General features: G+C 45.8%; 1 protein-coding gene across 1 annotated transcript in view; it reads left to right on the top strand.

The window, feature by feature from the left end:
- The window catches only part of ppp1r1c (protein phosphatase 1, regulatory (inhibitor) subunit 1C), a 169053-nt gene that overhangs the window by 23691 nt on the left and 128927 nt on the right, over window positions 1-16435 (top strand). The gene's annotated exons all lie outside the window — the stretch shown is intronic.

Below are 16435 nucleotides of genomic sequence, written 5' to 3'. Positions count from 1 at the left end.
GAGTCTGCGGGTCAGGGAAGAAAACCAACAGAAGAAATCTCCACAGGAGAAGTACAAAAAGGTACATAAGGTGATGGACAGCAGTTCAGACGAACAGAAAAGTGATACAGACTCCGGAAGCAAGGAGCTGGGCTGTCTGAAACTACATAAGGTAACCAAAATGGAGGATCACCAGACTATCTGGGTCACACTCAAGATAGACGGAGTCCAAGTGAAAATGGAATTGGACACAGGATCAGCCCTAACAGTCATAAACCAAAGGGACTACAAGCGGCTATTTTCACACATACCCTTGAAAGCTACAGAGATTGTCTTGAAGACGTACACGGGGCAAAAAGTCTACCCCAAAGGAAAAATAAGGGTGAAAGTGATATACAAAGGCCAGGAAATACATAAAATGGACCTATATGTCTTGCCAGGTGGAGGACCACCACTACTAGGACGTGAATGGATCCGGAAGACACAATTAGATTGGCATTCCATACAGGCACTGAAGGTTGAGGCCAAAAAGGATGACGACGTCACACCTGGATGACTGTCAAAAATGCTAACTGACGCACAAGAAGTGTTCCAGCAGGGACTCGGAACACTAAAAGGCATAACAGCGACGATCAAAATAGAGGAAAATGCAAGCCCAAAGTTTTTTAAGGCCAGACCGGTACCTTATGCGATCTGCCCAGCCGTCGAAGCAGAGCTGGAAGGTTTGGAACGTTCAGGAGTACTGTCCAAAGTGGACTGGAACGAGTGGGCTACACCCATCGTTCCTGTAATGAAGAGGTCGTTGAGTAATACGCCTGGGGAGCCAAAGAAGGTTTGCATCTGTGGGGACTTTAAGGTGACAGTGAACTCAGTCCTTCACACTGTACAATATCTGCTTCTGCGGATTGAAGATATTTTCACCTCGCTATCTGGAGGGAAACGCTTCACTAAGATTGATCTGGCCCAGGCGTACCTGCAAATGGAGGTAGAAGAAGCCTCGAAACAGTACCTCACGATCAACACTCATAAAGGTCTCTACCAATACAACCGGCTGGTGGTCGGGGTAGCATCAGCTCCGGCTATTTGGCAAAGGGCAATGGAACAAGTCCTGCAAGGGATTCCAGGGACCCAGTGTTATTTGGACGATATCCTGGTCACGGGCGAAAATGACAGTGATCACCTTGCCAACCTGGAGCAGGTGCTCACTAGATTGAAGGAATATGGGCTCCAAGCTAATCGCCACAAATGCGAGTTTTTCCAGAAGCAGATCTCGTATTGTGGCCACGTTATTGATAAAGAGGGGTTACATAAGTCCCCTGAAAAGATTGAGGCAGCAGTCAAGGCTCCAGCACCGGAAAATGTGTCACAACTGAGGTCGTTCCTCGAGCTGGTGAACTACTACCATAAGTTCTTGCCGAATTTGTCTACCGTACTACACCCACTGAACACCCTACTGCAAATGGGGGTACCATGGAAGTGGAGTGACGAATGTAAATGAGCTTTCCAGAAGAGCAAAGCATTGATCACATCAAAAGAGGTGTTGGCTCATTTCAACCCAGCACTACCAATTCGGTTGGCGTGTGATGCATCACCCTATGTCATTGGAGCGGTGCTGTCGCACAAATTCCCGGACGGCTCGGAGAGGCCAGTAGCCTTTGCGTCTCGGTCACTAACCTCAGCCGAGCGTAACTACGCCCAGATTGACAGGGAGGCCCTCAGCCTAGTGTGGGGAGTGAAAAACTTCAATCACTATCTGCACGGGCAGAAGTTCACCTTGCTGACTGACCACCAACCACTTGTCTCCATCTTTAATCCAAAGAAGGGCATTCCGGTGATGACTGCGCAACGGCTACAAAGATGGTCCCTTTTTCTAGGGGCGCACCAATATGAAATCCAGTATAAGGGCACGAAACAGCATGGAAACGCTGATGGGCTATCACGCCTGCCACTGCCTACTGCGGAGGAAGCACCAGCAGTGGATCCTGTCGAAATATTTCATTCGACTATAATTGAATGCTTGCCAGTAACTAACGCTGGTATAGAGAAGTAGACCCGAAATGACCCGACGCTGTCTTGGGTATATGATTTGACGGTGAAGGGATGGCCAGCACATGGCAACTCACTGTTGCCAGCATTCTCATCCAGAAGAGAACAGCTGTCAGTATGCCAGGGGACCTTGATGTGTGGATCCCGAGTGGTAATTCCACCCAAGTTAAGGGAGAGAGTGCTCAATGAGCTTCACGAAGGTCATCTGGGAGGGGTGAAAATGAAAAGCCTTGCTGGGGCTTATGTGTGGTGGCCGGGGATCGATCAGCAAATCGAGGACCTGACCAAGAGCTGCTCAGGATGCCAGAAGGTCCAAAATGCACCACCACATGCCCCTCTACACCCATGGGAGTGGCCCTCATCTCCATGGCAACGGGTGCATATTGATTTTGCTGGTCCATTCATGGACTCAATGTTTTTAATAGCCGTGGATGTGCACTCGAAATGGCCTGAGGTGATCAAAATGTCCTCCACCACCACGGAGAAAACTATTGCAGTCCTACGGACCATTTTTGCCAGGAACGGCTTGCCAGAGCAGATTTGCTCTGATAACGGACCACAGTTTGTGTCCGAAGAGTTTCGAAGATTTATGAAAAGGAATGGGGTAAGGCATTACACATCCGTCCCGTATCATCCAGCCACAAATGGATTGGCTGAGAGGTTCGTACAAACCTTTAAAAAAGCAGTAAATCCATGTGCGATGACGACATTCCACTGCAGCATAAGGTGGACAATTTCCTGTTAGCCTACAGAAATGCGACACATGCAGTCACCAACCAGGCCCCGGCCATGATGTTCTTTAACCGAAGGTTGAGATCTCGTCTGGATTTGCTCAGACCAAATGTACGAAGAGATGTTGAGAGTAAGCAATTCCAGCACATCAATGAGAAGCCGACAAGGAGCTTCAATGTAGAGCAACCAGTCTTGGCCCGCGACTACCGAACAGAGAAATGGCAACCCCGAACGATATGCACACGGCAGGGGCCACTAATGTACACAGTGGATGTTGGGGAGAACATCGTGAGACGCCATGCTGACCAGATCCTAGAGTCACAGGAACGAGGCAACCCCATGTCTCGGCCATACGTACCTGGTGAGGAACCCGACGTACAGGTCGCATCTACCTCAGAAACAGTAGCATCGGAAGCTGATGAACCAACCGACGACAGGGGGCCAGAATCGCCTCTGCACCAAGAGAAAGACACTCGGGAAAGGCGCTATCCAGAAAGGATCAGGAAGCCTCCCCAAAGACTGAATTTATAAATAGACTATTTTCAGCTAATGTTGCATGTTAAAAGTGTTAATTGTAATTAGTTTGATATTTAATTGTTAAATGAGTGTTATGGTACTGTTAATCTAAAAGGGGAGGAATTGTAATGTATGTACCTTTAAGGGGAGAAATACTTTTTACAGCTCCTGTATACTGTAGTACCGGTAGTGACCACACCTGTATATAAACCCTGAGTAGTGATCTGTATCGTTAGTTCTAGAGTAACCCTCATTCAGTAAACACCTGTTGATCGTTCCCTGCAGTCTTTTGTCTGATTATTGAAGTACACAACATTAAGATATACGGATCTAACAGTTGGGATTACGGAAACGTGGCTCAAGGATGGCCAAGGCTGGGAACTCAACATCCAGGGGTATTCGATATTCAGGAAAGATAGGCATAAAGGAAAGGGAGGTTGGGTAGCATTACTGGTTAAAGAAGGGATTAACACAATTGTAAGGAAGGATATTCGCTCTGATGATGTGGAATCTGTATGGGTAGAATTGAGAAATACTAAGGGGCAGAAAACGTTAGTGGGAATGGTATATAGACCTCCAAACAGTAAGGCGGAGGTTGGGGATGGCATTAAAAGGGAAATTAAAGAAGCGTGCAATAAGGGCACAGCAGTCATCATGGGTGACTTTAATCTACATATAGATTGGGCTAACCAAATTAGTAACAATACTGTGGAGGAGGAATTCCTGGAGTGTTTACGGGATGGTTTCCTGGACCGATATGTCGAGGAACCAACCAGAGATCAGGCCATCTTAGACTGGGTATTATGTAACGAGAAAGGATTAATTAGCAATCTTGTTGTACGAGGCCCCTTGGGTCGGAGCAATCATAATATGATCGAATTCTTCATTAAGATGGAGAATGAAGTAGTTGACTCAGAGACTAGGGTCCTAAATTTAAATAAAGGAAACTACAATGGTCTGAGGAGCGAGTTGGGTAGGATTGATTGGGGAATGTCACTCAAAGGATTGACGGTGGATAGGCAATGGCAAACATTCAAAGACCGAATGGATGAACTACAGAATTTGTTCATCCCAGTTTGGCATAAAAATAAAACAAAAATTGTAACTCAACCGTGGCTAACAAGGGAAATTAGGGATAGCATAAGATCCAAGGAGAGGACATATAAATTGGCCAGAAAAAGCAATAATCCTGAGGATTGGGAGCAGTTTAGGATTCAACAAAGGAGGGCAAAGGGATTAATTAAGAAGGGCAAAATAGAATATGAGAGTAAGCTTTCAGGGAACATAAAAACTGACTGTAAAAGCTTTTATAGATATGTGAAGAGAAAAAGATTGGTGAAGTCAAGCGTAGGTCCCTTGCAGTCAGAATCAGGGGAATTTATAATGGGGAACAAAGAAATGGTAGACCAACTAAATACATATTTTGGTTCTGTCTTCACAAAGGAGGACACAAATAACCTCCCAGAGATGCCGGGGAACATAGGGTCTGATGAAAGGGTGGAACTGAAAGAAATCAGTATTTGTAGGGAAATGGTGTTAGGAAAATTGATGGGACTGAAGGCCGATAAATCCCCAGGGCCTGATAATCTATATCCTAGGGTACTTAAGGAAGTGGCCCTAGAAATAGTAGATGCATTGCTGGTCATCTTCCAGAACTCGATAGACTCTGGAACGGTACCCATGGATTGGAGGGTAGCTAATGTTACCCCACTATTCAAAAAAGGTGGTAGAGAAAAAGCGGGGAATTATAGACCGGTAAGCCTGACATCGGTAGTGGGGAAAATGCTAGAGTCCATTATAAAAGATGTAATAGCAGAGCACTTGGAAAGCAGTGACAGGATCGGACAAAGTCAACATGAATTTACAAAAGGTAAATCGTGCTTGACTAATCTACTGGAATTTTTTGAGGATGTAACTGGTAAAATAGATAAGGGAGAACCAGTGGATGTGGCGTATTTGGACTTTCAGAAGGCTTTCGATAAGGTCCCGCATAAGAGATTAGCGTGCAAAATTAAGGCACATGGGATTGGGAGCAAGGTATTGACTTGGATAGAGAAATGGTTGGTGGATAGAAAGCAAAGAGTTGGAATAAATGGGTCATTTTCTGAGTGGCAGGCAGTGACTAGTGGGGTACCGCAAGGATCGGTCCTAGGACCCCAGCTGTTCACAATATATATTAATGATCTGGATGAGGGAATTGGATGTAATATCTCCAAATTTGCAGACGACACAAAGCTGGGTGGGAGGATATGCTGTGAGGAGGATATCGTGAAACTCCAGTATGACTTGGACAGGTTGGGTGATTGGGCAGAAACATGGCAAATGCACTATAATGTGGATAAATGTGAGGTTATCCACTTTGGTGGCAAAAACAGGAAGGCAGATTATTATTTGAATGGCAATAGATTGGGAGAAGGGGAAGTGCAAAGAGACCTGGGTGTTCTTGTGCACCAGTCGCTGAAGGTAAGCATGTAGGTGCAGCAGGCGGTTAAGAAGGCAAATGGTATGTTGGCCTTTGTAGCAAGAGGGTTCGAGTACAGGAACAAGGATGTCTTGCTGCAGTTGTACAGGGCCTTGGTGAGACCGCACCTTGAGTATTGTGTGCAGTTTTGGTCACCTTATCTGAGGAAGGATGTTCTTGCCATGGAAGGAGTGCAGCGAAGATTCACCAGGCTGATACCTGGGATGGCAGGAATGACGTATGAGGAGAGATTGTGTCGATTGGGCTTATACTCGCTGGAGTTTAGGAGAATGAGAGGGGATCTCATTGAAACTTATAAAATTCTGTCAGGCCTGGACAGACTAGATGCAGGAAGGATGTTTCCGATGGCTGGGGAGTCCAGAACCAGGGGTCATAGTCTAAGGATAAGGGGTAAGCCATTTAGGACTGAGATGAGGAGGAATTTCTTCACCCAGAGAGTGGTGAACCTGTGGAATTCTCTGCCACAGAGGGCGGTGGATGCCAGTTCATTAAATATATTCAAGAAGGAGTTGGATATATTTCTTAAGGCTAAATGGATCAAGGGATATGGGGCGAAGGCAGGGACAGGGTACTGAATTTGGATGATCAGCCATGATCTCATTGAATGGCGGAGCAGGCACGAGGGGCCGAATGGCCTACTCCTGCTCCTATCTTCTATGTTTCTATGAGAGGGAACAGCAGGTTCAAGTTCCACGGGGCCACTGCCACTCCCCCGGGGCGGCGCCTCAGCATTCCTAGCCATCTGTTGGAAGACAAATTGCTGGACTGCTGTGAGACCCTGCAAGCCCCTTTCCACACTCGCAAACCCAGCCACGATTGCAGCAGTCTGATCTTGCATGTCAGCAAGCTGATCCTGCATGACAGAAGGCTGAGCTTCCACTGCAGCACTCAGACGTTGGGTCGCTTCCACTTGTGCTGCAATGGAAGTGGTATAATTGCCCATCACAACCAGCAGCATGGTTGGGTCCACAAGTGCTCTAATGGAGTTGCCCATCACTTCCATCCTGGAAATCATGGGCTCCAAGCACCACGCAAAGCCCCATGCAAGGTTGGAGCTGGACTCCGCCATGCTCCTTGACAGTGATAAGAGGCTCTCTGGCAGGCCTGCCATTGCATCAAACATCTCTGTGTGCATGCCCATCACCCATCTTCTGAAGGCCCCCCCATTGAAGTCCTCATCTGAGTTCTCTGCAGCAGAATTCGTGTGTGACCTCACCCTCCAGGGAGCTGGCACCTGCGCTACCCTTTCCCCACTGGCCTGGCTGCAGCCCACTCGTGCCCGGTGACTCACCACGTGCAGATCCCGCCTCTATATTATCCTCAAGTTCGCACAGTTTCATTTTCTGAGCTGGTGCCTGGGAGTGTCAGTTCGAGTGACGGTGTCTCTTCTTCTCCATCACTCTCCTCCTCTACTTCTTGCTGCACAGGCTGGGCTGGTGGGACTTCTTGGGAGAAAGGCACAAGGGTCAGGTTGTGGTGAGAAAAGGGGGGGGAGGAAGCAAAATGTACATGCTTACACCATCAGCAGCTTGTGGGTGAGAAGAGATTGTGGGGTGAAGGGTAAGTGGGGCGTGAGAAGAAGGATTAGGTATGAGCATACTGTCATTAATGCTTTCAGCCTCGCTGATCGCCACGGCCTCTGTGATGGTCCCTCTGATGATATCTAGAACCATCTCCTACAGCTGATTCAGGTTCTGAAGCCGTGCTTGCCCCCCCTGCCTGTTGGCTCCTGCTGGCACTGGTTATGAGCCACCTTGTCCTGCAAGAGAAAGGGAATTGTGTCAGTGAGTGTGGTTTAATGTGTTTGGGTGATGTGCCTGTCATAGTCGAATAGCTGGCAGTGTGTGCAAGGTGTGAGATTTGGGTGTGATGTTTGCAGCAGTGGTAAGTGTGTGAGGTTGCGGTGAAGCTATGAATGTGAGGTATGAGTCATGATTGCTAGCAATTGTTGATAGGCGAGTGATGGGTGTGGTGCATTGAGCAGTGTATGAGGTTAATGATGCAGTTGGTGGGATATGTCATTTGAAGATGCATTCACTCACCTTGACCACTCGTGTGAGGCCATTGAACTTTTTCCGGTACTGGATTCAGGTCCTGGGGGGGAAGACTGGTGGCACTGACTGCTTCAGCAATCTGCTCCCACTGCCTTCGAACACTGTCTGGAAGGCCTCCTGTGGGTAGAGGACCTGTCTCCTCCTCTTGACCCCCCTGCACCAAGGCCTCCAGTGCTGCATCTGAGAACTGAGGTGCCCTTTCTCTGCCCTGTTGTGACAATGCTAACTTCCCCTGTGCTTAGCTGCAGTCAGAATGAGATACTTCTCTCACAAAGCACCTCCCCTTTAAGAAGTGCAGACAAACTCTGCAGGGAACCTTTAAATACAGAGCAGACTTCTCACGATATTGGGCCCCCTGTTGAGCGCTGAGCCAACTTGCAGCGCATTTAGTGCTGGGCTTAACGCTTCAATCATGTTAATGAGCAGGCAGCACAAATTTCGGGTGCTGCCTACATTACTTCCGTTTGCGGGCCTTATCCAACTGTCCTGATGTAACTCCATCCAGCAGCAATCAAGACTGATCATTTAAAAGATATATAAACAAGGGTGGTCAAAAACTGGCGTTTACAATAATTTTTGATATGCTAAGTAGACAAAACTGTTGTAGCATGGTATTCTTGTATTTATAATTTTGTATCTTACAGCCAAAAATGTATTCTAGACATGCACTTTCCCTTCAGCTAAACTAATTTGCCTTACTTGAGTGTATGCCTTGTGGTAGTGTGTGCTACATTTCAGAAGATAGGAATTGATGTTTAACTTCACTCACAGACTGAAGGAGATATGCTTATGACCAAATAACAGATTTTGAAATAAAAAGAAATGAGATGAAGTAAAAGGAGGAAAAGGTTTGGCTTACCTTGACTATAGTCCAATATATAACAAAGATTATTCAGAATCTGGCTGAAGTTCTATTTAAAGTCATTGGAAGAGCCCAAAATTGAATAAAATAAATTATTTATGAGATTAAACGCTGTCTCAATCCCCATCAGTTTATAATAAGAAGTCTGATTCTTGTATCAATGAGTTAATGGGTATCATGCTGATCACCTGAGGTATGAAATCCTATATCTTTCTTTATTCTATTGTGATTCAAAGAAATATTTATGCTATTTATGAAAAACTGTCTCTACAAACTGTATAGGATGCAGGGCTATGTGCAATCTGGTAATGTATCTTACCAGTGATGTTTGTTGATATGAAGCTACCGAGAGAGTAGCAGCATCCCTTAGTAATTTGACATGCTTGAACAAACATAATACAGCCTATTCATACAGAAGCCTTCAACTCATGATCGACAGAACTCTATTGCTACTTTAGAACTCATGGCTTATATGTCTGTGTAATTTTATGGTTTAATTTCCACATCCCATATATGATGGCCCAGAATTTGCGGTGGGTAATAACAGCAAACTAACAGTGTTCGCCTTTATTACCCCTCTGAAACTGACCGCAACTTCAGGATTTAGCACATGCGCATCTAAACACAGAAATCCTGAAGTTGGGGTCAGTCATTCACTGCTCCAACACTGGCTGTGCTGTGGACCCACCGCCCCGCCCCCATAGCCAGCAATCAGTAAAATCAGTGAAGCTGCTAAAAACTTGGGCTTTTCCGCAGTAATATCGCTGTTAAATACCCCGGCCTAAATCCGATAACGTGGGAAATCTGGTGGTGCCACCGCAGGGCGAGGTTAACTGATGCCCGTAAAAAGAGCGCAGGCAGCATCGTTATTTTGCTGCTACCTGCTGATTTAAATGATCGGAGCGCAGAACCTAAGGTGCAACGCGTTGTTTCAGGCAGTGCACTCAGCAGGAGGCGTGGCCATAACGTCTCTGGAGCGAGGCAGCATTGTCTTAAAGCTAGTCTGTCATTTTAGAAAGTGGTGTCTAGCACTTAGAGGGAAGCTGCCTTCTAAAATAAAAAATAAAAAAATCATGTAAAAATAGACAGCCTTTAGTCCTTAGAGCTCAACTGCCTTCAGAAGAAAAATTAAAAATAATTCCAAAATGGCAGGTTTCAGCTCTTAAAGCTGAACTGCCTTCTGCACGTAAACAAAAAGATAGAAGTGCTTCAGCACAAACACAAATGGCTCAACAAGCCAGGGAAAGAGCACCCAGGGTTTCGCATGCAGCACTCCAGCTTTGTGCAGGGGGTCAACACTGCAAGAGAGGTCCTCTACCCACAGGGGCCAGGAGGCCCTCCAGAAAGAAGGATGTGGGACCAGATCACTGATGTCATCACTACCAGCAGTGTCGCCCCCCCAGGATCTGGCTCCAGTGCCCAAAGAAGTTTCATGACCTTAGACGAGTGGTCAAGGTCAGTGAATCCATCTTCAAAAGCTGTCTCCGACCAACTGCACCACTAGCCTCACACACCGCTCAATGCACGCCCTTCCCTTCACCCCCCACCTCCATCACTCACCTGCCAACAATCTCTATCAATCACAAGGCACACCTCACATTCCTAACTTCACCTCACTCCCTTGGGGGAGACGGTGCAGTCCATTCTTGGCAGGGGCATATCTGAGCCCTTGGCCAGCGACAGAGCTGAAAGAATACAAGATGCTGATATCCTCATACCGTATCCTCCTTCTCACATCCCACTTCCCCCTCATCCCACAATCTCTTCTGATGTACAAGCTGCTCGTGGTGTAAGCATGCAGCTCTTGCTTTCCCGCCCTCCCCTCACCACACCTTTATCCTTGTGCCTTCCTCATTTCAGACACCCAAGAAATCCAGCCTGCCCAGCCAGTGGTTGACTAAGAAGAGGGAGAGGGGAGTGAAGAATAAGAAGAAACACCGTCACTGGATTTCACACTTCCAGCCACCAGCTCCTCAAGGTCAACCAGCAAGGCCATCTGCAGTGTCCCCCACTGAAAGTCAGCAGCCTTCCACCAGCCATGCTGCAGCTACTGGGGTAGCACTGCGTGACATCAGTAGGATCAGCAAAGGCACACACAAGATGGTCACTAAGGGTATGCACAAGGGTGATGAGTTGATTTCTTGGTGTCATTTTGGATGCAGATATGGATAAAGTTGGATTGGAAAGTTTGCTTTGTGGTGGCTTTTATTTCAGCATTGTGGCCAAGAGGATGCTGTAATGGTCAGTAACAGAGGGAAGGTAAGGTGTGGGACTAATGTTGAAAGGGGAATTGGGGTTATGCTCACTGTTACTGCAGGCGAATGATTCCATCCCGGATATCCCGGCCAGAAAGGGGCTGTCTTGGATGCCTCCTTCCTTCTGCTTCTTCCTCTTCGGCTTCTTTCTCTTTGGCTTCTTCCTCTTCCCTCTGTGAGCAGCTTGTCTCCTTTGCTGCCTCTGCTTTATCTCCATGTGTCCCCAGGACTGTGAGCAAGTGGTCTTCACAGAGGCAAAATACTGCGAATGCTAGAAATCTGAAAGAAAAGCAGATAATGCTGGAAAGACTCAGCAGGCCAGGCAGCATCTCGACCTGAAGCATTAACTCTGTTTCTCTCTCCACAAATGCTGCCTGACCTGCCGAGTATTCCCAGCATTTTCTGTCTTCTCAGAGGCCTTCCTTTACCATCCAAAGCATTGCAAGGGTCCAGCAGCACTCCCTGCACACTTTAACAAATTTTTAAATATATTGCAACAAGCCACTACTTCAATAAAATATTTTTTAAAGTCCAAAAGCTGAAATCCAAACTTATTGAAAGATAAGTGTCCCTTTAAGAAGCGCTGATAGCGTCTCTGCAGGGCAGCATCACGCATTTTATTCCGTGCGTATTTCGATCAGGGCATTATGATGTGCGAGAACGTCCAAAATAGCAGTCGTGGCGTCAAATCAGGCGTTGCATTCCAATTGACGTCACGAGATGCTCATTTAAATTTGAGAGGCTAGAGTTGGCAACGGCAGCACTATGGCCTTCACCAAAATGGCAACCACCGTGTCCTGCGCCAGAAGAGGGCGGTAGCAAGGCGGCCGCCATTTTTTCAACAAAACCGGCCGTAATGTCCGATGCTACAACGGGGAATTTCTAGGCCCCCATTAAATGTTAAGCCTTGTTGGAATAGGTGTAACTGGGATTTTAATAATGTATTGACTGCTAAACAAATGTTATGGCCCTGAAAAATTAATTTTAATTTTGTGGAGTGTCAAATTTCTCTATAATGATAAAAACTATAATTAAAAAAAATTAAAAACAATTTCTTTTTAGAAGTTTGTGCATGATATTTCAGTTTCTACCTTATCCCTGTGTGAGAGTCCCAATCTTTGTTTCGCTCTCTGTAACATTTTTTAAAAGTCCAGATAAAAGCAGCTTCTCATTTCCTTGTTTCCTGTCTGCGAGAATTCTGCAATGTGATTGGCTGTTTAGGCAACTCGTTGATGTCACAGCGACATCACACTCAGGATTCCGCATTACAGAGCGCTAAAGTCACTTGAACGTCGAAAAAGGCAAACTTCTCGCCACAGCGATTGCAAAGGCCTTGAAGAAAGCTGCCCACAGAGATCGAGAGGCCTTTGCTTTGTCACTGACTGCAAATGCCGAGCTAATATATTTTCATTTTAGAACTGGGCTATTAATGCCTCCGATTGCTGCCAATGCTTTTCTGTAATGGGTTGGCAAGAGAAATGTTCATCTGTAGATGGCTTGTAGTGGAGCTTCACCGATTGGTTATTTTGGTCTGATAATCAGCCCTGCACACCAAATTCATGAGCCCAGAAATTCGGGTCTCCACGGGTGAGTACGCATGGGGTACTCACCCGTAGGCCCAATGGAAGTGCCAGTTTTCTGCATGCACTGCGCATGCGTGGGAAACTGGCACTTCCGTTCCCCTGAAAGGAGGCTTAAGAGGTCGAACACGTGCGCGGGAGAGGCTGCGCGTGCGCATCGAACTTCGTTTTTTTTTTACAGGTTTTCCCGGGAGGGTATGTCTCCAGAAGTTAGACATTTAAAAAGCAGGCGTAAGGCCTGCTTTTTACAAGGTAAGTGTTGAATTAATTAAAATTAAAACATTTTTTCCACAGGTTTATTATTTTTAAATACTTTAAAGCAAGGTAAGTTTATTTTTAGCCCTGTTACAAAATAAAATTATTTTTTTCAAAAATTTAAATGATTGTTTATACAGTAATAGTTATTTCATGTAATTTATAGTTTATTTTAAAAATGTGTTTTAAAAAAAAAATTATTTGAAGATTTAGTGATTTTTGGGGCCCGTAGTATTTCTAAGTTTTGACAGCTCTTCCTGTCAAAGTTATGAATGGAGCATTCCCTGCTCCGATTGGCTCCCCATGGCCCACGTGAGCCCAAGGGATGCATCAAACTAACTGTGCCCCTGGGATACGCAAGCACTGCGCGCCGGCAGCTGGAGCAGGCCCCGGATCAGAATTCCACGGGGGCCCACAGCTCAATGGCCAGCGCGCTAGGTAAGTGCAGGTCGGGGGCTTACACCCGTGGGAAGCTCCCGACCTGAATTTCTGGGCCAATGTATGCCAAATTTTGCAACACCATTTTTGTATAAGTTTTTTGAGACCTCAGTGCCATGGTGTGCGAGTCCCGTTTTCATCAATTTCCATGGTAATCACGGCAATTTGTCCCACACAGGTTGTTCTTGATTTTGGGAATGTTTTTCTTTCCCTAAAGTTGCGCCCTTATATGAAATGAGCACGTGACTATTTTGATGTCCTTTGAGTTTTGCTTGCAAACATGGGATTTTTTTGACTACTAAATAGATTCAGTTGCACTTTAATTAGTGCATTATTTACTTGCTGATGTTCATCCCTGAATTGTTTTTCTTGTGATTTGAACACAATAATTTTGCTTCAAGCTGCTATTTCACTTCCAGCAAGCAAATTGGTTAGAATAGGAATTCCTTTTGGGGCTTCAAGACTTGGCGGAGGAAGATCAATTGATAAGAGGAGAAGAAACACAGGTGCGATTGCACCTCGGTCTTTATTTACACAATTGTCCTTACAACAGGACCTGCATTTACAGACCCAAACAGTTCTATCTGGTCATGTCAGGGGAGAACTGGCTTGGTCGTCTCCACTTTACAAGGGAAGCTAGTTATGCTATCTCCTTGAAGATCTGCAGCCAATGCTCTCCCTGGCCTCACAAAAATATTCTGGCCCGTTGCTGACCTGGGCTTTAAAGTGCCTCGGACCTCACGCCAGTTACAACAGGTATGGTGCATCTAAACTCAAAATCAGAACCATTAAACTGAGGCTCTGTCTGCCTGCTCAGGTGGATGTAAAGGATATTATGGTACTATTTGAAGAAGATCAGAAGTCTCTCCTGGTGACCTGAGTCAGTACCACCAAAAACACATTATCTGGTTATTTGTGTGCTGTTTCTTGGGACCTTGTTGAATGCAAATTGGATGTTGCATTTGCCTTAATAACAACAATGACTTCACTTTAAAAGTTATCCCTGGCTTTGAAGCACTTTGGAATGTCCTGAAGGCTTTAACACTGAATAACACAACAATATACAAAGTCCCATAACCATATCAGAAATCAATTAAAGCTTCAAGTAAACTACTTTTAACTATATGCTATATAGGTGCTATATGAATGCAGGCTCTTCCTTCCTTCTACTATTCCAATGGAAAAAGCAATTGTGGTGGCAGGTTGCTATTTGCCATGGAGTACTTTAATAGATTGAGGTCCTCCTGCACATAAGAACATAAGAAATAGGAGCAGGAGTAGGCCATTTGGCCCCTCGAGCCTGCTCCGCCATTTAATGAGATCATGGCTGATCTGATCTTGGGCTCAGCTCCATTTCCCTGCCCGCTCCCCATAACCCATCACTCCCTTATTGTTCAAAAACCTGACTATCTCCATCTTAAATATATTCAATGACCCAGCCTCCACAGCTCTCTGGGGCAGAGAATGCCACAGATTTACGACCCTCTGAGAGAAGAAATTCCTCCTCATCTCAGTTTTAAATGAGCGACCCCTTATTCTGAAACTATACCCCCTAGTTCTAGATTCTCCCATGAGGGGAAACATCTTCCCTACATCTACCTTGTTGAGCCCCCTCAGTATCTTATATGTTTCAAGAAGATCACCTCTCATTCTTCTAAACTCCAATGAGTATAGGCCCAACCTGCTCAACCTTTCTTCATAAGTCAACCCTTTCATCTCAGGAATCAACCTCGTGAACCTTCTCTGAACTGCCTCCAATGCAATTATATTCCTCCTTAAATAAGGAGACCAAAACTGTATGCAGTACTCCAGATGTGGTCTCACCAATACCCTGTACAGTTGTAACAGGACTTCCCTACTTTTATACTCCAGCCCCCTTGCGAAAAAGGCCAACATTCCATTTACCTTCCTGATTACTTGCTGTACCTGCAGGCTAACTTTTTGTGTTTCATGCACAAGGACCCCCAGGTCCCTCTGTACTGCAACATTTTGTAATTTCTCTCCATTTAAATAATAATTTGCTTTTTTATTTTTCTTACCAAAGTGGATAACATCACACTTTCCCACATTATACTCCATCTGCCAAATGTTTGCCCACTCATTAAGTCTGTCTATATCCCTTTGCAGATTCTTTGGGCTCGATTTTCATTGGGTCGTTGAGGCGGGTTTGGAGGCGTTTGGGGGGTTCAAATTGCGAAATCGGGGGGCACGAACCTATCCCGCCCCCAACCCGCTTCCATGCCAGTTTCAAAGGAGGCGGATATCCGACCTGTGCTTGGACCCGCCTCCCCGAGGCGGGAAGGGGATTAGTGCCAATTAACTGCCTGTTAACAGGTAGTTAACAGGCAGTATTTAGCCTAACCCCTATTTTTATCCCTGACCAAACCACGCCAAGTTAGTGAGGCAGGCTGTAGGGATGAAGGGCTTGGAGGGTTCGAGATGTCAGTGTTCAGGTGAGTGATGGGTGCATGAGTTCAGAGGTAAGTGTGTTTGGTGTGTTTAAATAAGTTTTACTTACCTTACTTACCTTTACAGCCTTCCTTCCTTCAGGTCTCAGGAGTCCCTCATCTTACCGGCACAGAAAGCAGAATGGCTGTGAGCTGTCAAAAGTTGCAGCATTCAGCTTTCTGCTCTGGAGAGATCTCTAAATCAGCCTGAGAGGAAGGAATTAACTTAGTGTACAGATTGTCAGTGTTTGTCAGCTTCAAAGATTTGTCAAATGCTGATATTTCATCTGTCAAAAGCTCTTGACCGATGAAATGTCAATCTATAACGTTACCTGTTGCTGGGTGGCCCTTAATTGGCCTGCTGAGCCCGCTGGGCGGGCTCAACAAAGTCAATCAAGTGAAAATCGCGTGGGTTGGCCACAACTCGATGGAGGCGGGACTACAACCCCAGAAGTTGTAGTCCCGCCTCCTACACGCCTCCAGTATCAAAATCCAGCCCTTTGTGTCCTCGTCACAACTTGCTTTCCTACCTACCTTTGTATCATCAGCAAAGTTGGCTACATTACATTGGTCCCTTCATCCAAGTCATTAATATAGATTGTAAATAGTTGAGGCCCCAGCACTGATCCCTGTGGCACCCCACTAGTTACTGTTTGCCCACTGGAAAATGACCCATTTATCCCGACTCTCTGTTTTCTCTTAGTAAGCCAATCCTCTATCTATACGAATATATTACCCCCAACCCCATAAGCTCTTATTTTGTGCAGTAACCTTTTATGTGGCACCTTA

This window comes from Somniosus microcephalus, chromosome 4 (assembly GCF_052327205.1).
Source record: "Somniosus microcephalus isolate GS21.2 chromosome 4, FLI_Smic_1.0, whole genome shotgun sequence".
Lineage (NCBI taxonomy): Eukaryota > Metazoa > Chordata > Chondrichthyes > Squaliformes > Somniosidae > Somniosus > Somniosus microcephalus.
The sequence above is the reverse complement of the archived record's forward strand: the minus strand, read 5'-3'. Positions and strand labels throughout refer to the sequence as shown.